Here is a 7,972-nt window from a genome sequence, read left to right as displayed (position 1 = left end):
GAAAATTCTTAAAAAATTCGTCGAAAATCTTGATGTCTCCAATCTTTTGTTTTGTACGTTTTTTCCACGTGTCTTGACATCCAATGTATCCCTGCAAAGTTTGGTGAAGATCTGAGTATGTAGTTTTTGACCTTATATGGAACCTCCTATCTGAAAATTTGAAAATTCTTAAAAAATTCTTCCAAAATCTTGATGTCTCCAATCTCTTGTTATGTACGTTTTTTCCACGTGTCTCGACCTCCAATGGATCCCTGCAAAGTTTGGTGAAGATCTGAGTATGTCGTTTTTGACCTTATCTGGAACCTCCCATCTGAAAATTTGAAAATTCTTAAAAAATTCGTCGAAAATCTTGATGTCTCCGATCTCTTGTTTTGTACGTTTTTTCCACGTGTCTTGACATGCAAAGTATTCCTGCAAAGTTTGGTGAAGATCTGAGTATGTAGTTTTTGACCTCATCTGGAACCTCCTATCTGAAAATTTGAAAATTCTTAAAAAATTCGTCCAAAATCTTGATGTCTCCAATCTCTTGTTTTGTACGTTTTTTCCACGTGTCTTGACATCCAATGTATCCCTGCAATGTTTGGTGAAGATCTGAGTATGTAGTTTTTGACCTTATCTGGAACCTCCCATCTGAAAATTCCTAAAAAATCCGTCCAAAATCTTGATGACCCCAATCTCTTGTTTTGTACTTTTTTTCCACGTGTCTCGACCTCCAATGTATCCCTGCAAAGTTTGGTGAAGATCTGAGTATGTAGTTTTTGACCTTATATGGAACCTCCTATCTGAAAATTTGAAAATTCTTAAAAAATTCGTCCAAAATCTTGATGTCACCAATCCTATGTTTTGTATGTTTTTTCCACGTGTCTTGACATCCAATGTATCCATGCAAAGTTTGGTGAAGATCTGAGTATGTCGTTTTTGATCTTATCTGGAACCTCCCATCTGAAAATTTGAAAATTCTTAAAAAATTCGTCGAAAATCTTGATGTCTCCGATCTCTTGTTTTGTACGTTTTTTCCACGTGTCTTGACATGCAAAGTATTCCTGCAAAGTTTGGTGAAGATCTGAGTATGTAGTTTTTGACCTCATCTGGAACCTCCTATCTGAAAATTTGAAAATTCTTAAAAAATTCGTCCAAAATTTTGATGTCTCCAATCTCTTGTTTTGTACGTTTTTTCCACGTGTCTTGACATCCAATGTATTCCTGCAATGTTTGGTGGAGATCTGAGTATGTAGTTTTAGACCTTATCTGGAACCTCCTATCTGAAAATTTGAAAATTCTTCAAAAATTCGTCCAAAATCTTGATGTCTCCAATCTCTTGTTTTGTACGTTTTTTCCACGTGTCTCGACCTCCAATGGATCCCTGCAAAGTTTGGTGAAGATCTGAGTATGTCGTTTTTGACCTTATCTGGAACATCCTTTCTGAAAATTTGAAAATTCTTAAAAAATTCGTCCAAAATCTTGATGTCTCCAATCTCTTGTTTTGTACGTTTTTTCCACGTGTCTTTATATCCAATGTATCCCTGCAAAGTTTGGTGAAGATCTGAGTATGTCCTTTTTGACCTTATCTGGAACATCCTTTCTGAAAATTTGAAAATTGTTAAAAAATTCGTCCAAAATCTTGATGTCTCCAATCTCTTTTTTGTACGTTTTTTCCACGTGTCTTGACATCCAATGTATCCCTGCAAAGTTTGGTGAAGATCTGAGTATGTAGTTTTTGACCTTATCTGGAACCTCCCATCTGAAAATTTGAAAATTCTTAAAAAATTCGACCAAAATCTTGATGTCTCCAATCTTTTGTTTTGTACGTTTTTTCCACGTGTCTTGACACATAATGTATCCATGCAAAGTTTGGTGAAGATCTGAGTATGTAGTTTTTGACCTTATCTGGAACCTCCTATCTGAAAATTTGAAAATTCTTAAAAAATTCGTCCAAAATCTTGATGTCTCCAATCTCTTGTTTTGTACGTTTTTTCCACGTGTCTTGACATCCAATGTATCCCTGCAAAGTTTGGTGAAGATCTGAGTATGTAGTTTTTGACCTTATCTGGAACCTCCCATCTGAAAATTTGAAAATTCTTAAAAAATTCGACCAAAATCTTGATGTCTTCAATCTTTTGTTTTGTACGTTTTTTCCACGTGTCTTGACACATAATGTATCCATGCAAAGTTTGGTGAAGATCTGAGTATGTAGTTTTTGACCTTATATGGAACCTCCTATCTGAAAATTTGAAAATTCTTAAAAAATTCGTCCAAAATCTTGATGTCTCCAATCTCTTGTTTTGTACGTTTTTTCCACGTGTCTTGACATCCAATGTATCCCTGCAAAGTTTGGTGAAGATCTGAGTATGTAGTTTTTGACCTTATCTGGAACCTCCCATCTGAAAATTTGAAAATTCCTAAAAAATCCGTGCAAAATCTTGATGACCCCAATCTCTTGTTTTGTACGTTTTTTCCACGTGTCTTGACATCCAATGTATCCATGCAAAGTTTGGTGAAGATCTGAGTATGTCGTTTTTGACCTTATCTGGAACCTCCCATCTGAAAATTTGAAAATTCTTAAAAAATTCGTCGAAAATCTTGATGTCTCCAATCTCTTGTTTTGTACGTTTTTTCCACGTGTCTTGACATGCAAAGTATCCCTGCAACGTTTGGTGAAGATCTGAGTATGTAGTTTTTGACCTTATCTGGAACCTCCTATCTGAAAATTTGAAAATTCTTCAAAAATTCGTCGAAAATCTTGATGTCTCCAATCTCTTGTTTTGTACGTTTTTTCCACGTGTCTTGACATCCAATGTATCCCTGCAATGTTTGGTGGAGATCTGAGTATGTAGTTTTTGACCTTATCTGGGACCTCCTATCAGAAAATTTGAAAATTCTTCAAAAATTCGTCCAAAATCTTGATGTCTCCAATCTCTTGTTTTGTACGTTTTTTCCACGTGTCTCGACCTCCAATGTATCCCTGCAAAGTTTGGTGAAGATCTGAGTATGTCGTTTTTGACCTTATCTGGAACATCCTTTCTGAAAATTTGAAAATTCTTCAAAAATTCGTCCAAAATCTTGATGTCTCCAATCTCTTGTTTTGTACGTTTTTTCCACGTGTCTCGACCTCCAATGTATCATTGCAAAGTTAGTGAAGATCTGAGTATGTCGTTTTTGACCTTATCTGGAACATCCTTTCTGAAAATTTGAAAATTCTTAAAAAATTCGTCGAAAATCTTGATGTCTCCAATCTCTTGTTTTGTACGTTTTTTCCACGTTTCTTGACATCCAATGTATCCCTGCAAAGTTTGGTGAAGATCTGAGTATGTCGTTTTTGACCTTATCTGGAACCTCCCATCTGAAAATTTGAAAATTCTTAAAAAATTCGTCGAAAATCTTGATGTCTCCGATCTCTTGTTTTGTACGTTTTTTCCACGTGTCTTGACATGCAAAGTATTCCTGCAAAGTTTGGTGAAGATCTGAGTATGTAGTTTTTGACCTCATCTGGAACCTCCTATCTGAAAATTTGAAAATTCTTAAAAAATTCGTCCAAAATCTTGATGTCTCCAATCTCTTGTTTTGTACGTTTTTTCCACGTGTCTTGACATCCAATGTATCCCTGCAATGTTTGGTGAAGATCTGAGTATGTAGTTTTTGACCTTATCTGGAACCTCCCATCTGAAAATTTGAAAATTCCTAAAAAATCCGTCCAAAATCTTGATGACCCCAATCTCTTGTTTTGTACTTTTTTTCCACGTGTCTCGACCTCCAATGTATCCCTGCAAAGTTTGGTGAAGATCTGAGTATGTAGTTTTTGACCTTATATGGAACCTCCTATCTGAAAATTTGAAAATTCTTAAAAAATTCGTCCAAAATCTTGATGTCACCAATCCTATGTTTTGTATGTTTTTTCCACGTGTCTTGACATCCAATGTATCCCTGCAATGTTTGGTGGAGATCTGAGTATGTAGTTTTTGACCTTATCTGGGACCTTCTATCAGAAAATTTGAAAATTCTTTAAAAATTCGTCCAAAATCTTGATGTCTCCAATCTCTTGTTTTGTACGTTTTTTCCACGTGTCTCGACCTCCAATGTATCCCTGCAAAGTTTGGTGAAGATCTGAGTATGTCGTTTTTGACCTTATCTGTAACATCCTTTCTGAAAATTTGAAAATTCTTAAAAAATTCGTCGAAAATCTTGATGTCTCCAATCTCTTGTTTTGTACGTTTTTTCCACGTGTCTTGACATCCAATGTATCCCTGCAAAGTTTGGTGAAGATCTGAGTATGTAGTTTTTGACCTTATATGGAACCTTCTATCTGAAAATTTGAAAATTCTTAAAAAATTCGACCAAAATCTTGATGTTCCGAATCCTATGTTTTGTATGTTTTTTCCACGTGTCTTGACATCCAATGTATCCATGCAAAGTTTGGTGAAGATCTGAGTATGTAGTTTTTGACCTTATATTGAACCTCCCATCTGAAAATTTGAAAATTCTTAAAAAATTCGTCCAAAATCTTGATGACCCCAATCTCTTGTTTTGTACGTTTTTTCCACGTGTCTTGACATCCAAAGTATCCCTGCAAAGTTTGGTGAAGATCTGAGTATGTAGTTTTTGACCTTATATGGAACCTCCTTTCTGAAAATTTGAGAATTCTTAAAAAATTCGTCCAAAATCTTGATGTCTCCAATCTCTTGTTTTGTACGTTTTTTCCACGTGTCTTGACATCCAATGTATCCATGCAAAGTTTGGTGAAGATCTGAGTATGTCGTTTTTGACCTTATCTGGAACCTCCCATCTGAAAATTTGAAAATTCTTAAAAAATCCGTGCAAAATCTTGATGACCCCAATCTCTTGTTTTGTACGTTTTTTCCACGTGTCTTGACATCCAATGTATCCATGCAAAGTTTGGTGAAGATCTGAGTACGTCGTTTTTGACCTTATCTGGAACCTCCCATCTGAAAATTTGAAAATTCTTAAAAAATTCGTCGAAAATCTTGATGTCTCCAATCTCTTGTTTTGTACGTTTTTTCCACGTGTCTTGACATGCAAAGTATCCCTGCAACGTTTGGTGAAGATCTGAGTATGTAGTTTTTGACCTTATCTGGAACCTCCTATCTGAAAATTTGAAAATTCTTAAAAAATTCGTCCAAAATCTTGATGTCTCCAATCTCTTGTTTTGTACGTTTTTTCCACGTGTCTTGACATCCAATGTATCCCTGCAATGTTTGGTGAAGATCTGAGTATGTAGTTTTTGACCTTATATGGAGCCTCCAATCTGAAAATTTGAAAATTCTTAAAAAATTCGTCCAAAATCTTGATGTCTCCAATCTCTTGTTTTGTACGTTCTTTCCACGTGTCTTGACATCCAATGTATCCCTGCAATGTTTGGTGAAGATCTGAGTATGTAGTTTTTGACCTTATATGGAACCTCCTATCTGAAAATTTGAAAATTCTTAAAAGAATTTAACAAAATCTTGATGTCCCCAATCCTATGTTTTGTATGTTTTTTCCACGTGTCTTGACATACAATGTATCCCTGCAGAGTTTGGTGAAGATCTGAGTATGTAGTTTTTGACCTTATCTGGAACCTCCCATCTGAAAATTTGAAAATTCCTAAAAAATCCGTCCAAAATCTTGTTGACCCGAATCTCTTGTTTTGTACGTTTTTTCCACGTGTCTTGACATCCAATGTATCCCTGCAAAGTTTGGTGAAGATCTGAGTATGTAGTTTTTGACCTTATCTGGAACCGCATTTCTCAAAATTTGAAAATTTTTAAAAAAATCGTCCAAAATCTTGATGTCTCCAATCTCTTGTTTTGTACGTTTTTTCCACGTGTCTTGACATCCAATGTATCCCTGCAATGTTTGGTGGAGATCTGAGTATGTAGTTTTTGACCTTATCTGGGACCTCCTATCAGAAAATTTGAAAATTCTTCAAAAATTCGTCCAAAATCTTGATGTCTCCAATCTCTTGTTTTGTACGTTTTTTCCACGTGTCTCGACCTCCAATGTATCCCTGCAAAGTTTGGTGAAGATCTGAGTATGTCGTTTTTGACCTTATCTGTAACATCCTTTCTGAAAATTTGAAAATTCTTAAAAAATTCGTCGAAAATCTTGATGTCTCCAATCTCTTGTTTTGTACGTTTTTTCCACGTGTCTTGACATCCAATGTATCCCTGCAAAGTTTGGTGAAGATCTGAGTATGTAGTTTTTGACCTTATATGGAACCTTCTATCTGAAAATTTGAAAATTCTTAAAAAATTCGACCAAAATCTTGATGTTCCGAATCCTATGTTTTGTATGTTTTTTCCACGTGTCTTGACATCCAATGTATCCATGCAAAGTTTGGTGAAGATCTGAGTATGTAGTTTTTGACCTTATATTGAACCTCCCATCTGAAAATTTGAAAATTCTTAAAAAATTCGTCCAAAATCTTGATGACCCCAATCTCTTGTTTTGTACGTTTTTTCCACGTGTCTTGACATCCAAAGTATCCCTGCAAAGTTTGGTGAAGATCTGAGTATGTAGTTTTTGACCTTATATGGAACCTCCTTTCTGAAAATTTGAGAATTCTTAAAAAATTCGTCCAAAATCTTGATGTCTCCAATCTCTTGTTTTGTACGTTTTTTCCACGTGTCTTGACATCCAATGTATCCATGCAAAGTTTGGTGAAGATCTGAGTATGTCGTTTTTGACCTTATCTGGAACCTCCCATCTGAAAATTTGAAAATTCTTAAAAAATCCGTGCAAAATCTTGATGACCCCAATCTCTTGTTTTGTACGTTTTTTCCACGTGTCTTGACATCCAATGTATAAATGCAAAGTTTGGTGAAGATCTGAGTATGTCGTTTTTGACCTTATCTGAAACCTCCCATCTGAAAATTTGAAAATTCTTAAAAAATTCGTCGAAAATCTTGATGTCTCCAATCTCTTGTTTTGTACGTTTTTTCCACGTGTCTTGACATGCAAAGTATCCCTGCAACGTTTGGTGAAGATCTGAGTATGTAGTTTTTGACCTTATCTGGAACCTCCTATCTGAAAATTTGAAAATTCTTAAAAAATTCGTCCAAAATCTTGATGTCTCCAATCTCTTGTTTTGTACGTTTTTTCCACGTGTCTTGACATCCAATGTATCCCTGCAATGTTTGGTGAAGATCTGAGTATGTAGTTTTTGACCTTATATGGAGCCTCCTATCTGAAAATTTGAAAATTCTTAAAAAATTCGTCCAAAATCTTGATGTCTCCAATCTCTTGTTTTGTACGTTCTTTCCACGTGTCTTGACATCCAATGTATCCCTGCAATGTTTGGTGAAGATCTGAGTATGTAGTTTTTGACCTTATATGGAACCTCCTATCTGAAAATTTGAAAATTCTTAAAAGAATTTAACAAAATCTTGATGTCCCCAATCCTATGTTTTGTATGTTTTTTCCACGTGTCTTGACATACAATGTATCCCTGCAGAGTTTGGTGAAGATCTGAGTATGTAGTTTTTGACCTTATCTGGAACCTCCCATCTGAAAATTTGAAAATTCCTAAAAAATCCGTCCAAAATCTTGTTGACCCGAATCTCTTGTTTTGTACGTTTTTTCCACGTGTCTTGACATCCAATGTATCCCTGCAAAGTTTGGTGAAGATCTGAGTATGTAGTTTTTGACCTTATCTGGAACCGCATTTCTGAAAATTTGAAAATTTTTAAAAAAATCGTCCAAAATCTTGATGTCTCCAATCTCTTGTTTTGTACGTTTTTTCCACGTGTCTTGACATCCAATGTATCCCTGCAAAGTTTGGTGAAGATCTGAGTATGTCGTTTTTGACCTTATATGGAACCTCCTATCTGAAAATTTGAAAATTCTTAAAAAATTCGTCCAAAATCTTGATGTCTCCAATCTCTTGTTTTGTACGTTTTTTCCACGTGTCTCGACCTCCAATGGATCCCTGCAAAGTTTGGTGAAGATCTGAGTATGTCGTTTTTGACCTTATCTGGAA

Source organism: Lepisma saccharinum, unplaced genomic scaffold, assembly GCF_977018435.1.
Source record: "Lepisma saccharinum unplaced genomic scaffold, izLepSacc3.1 HAP1_SCAFFOLD_43, whole genome shotgun sequence".
In the NCBI taxonomy this organism is placed as follows: Eukaryota; Metazoa; Arthropoda; class Insecta; order Zygentoma; family Lepismatidae; genus Lepisma; species Lepisma saccharinum.
The sequence above is the reverse complement of the archived record's forward strand: the minus strand, read 5'-3'. Positions refer to the sequence as shown.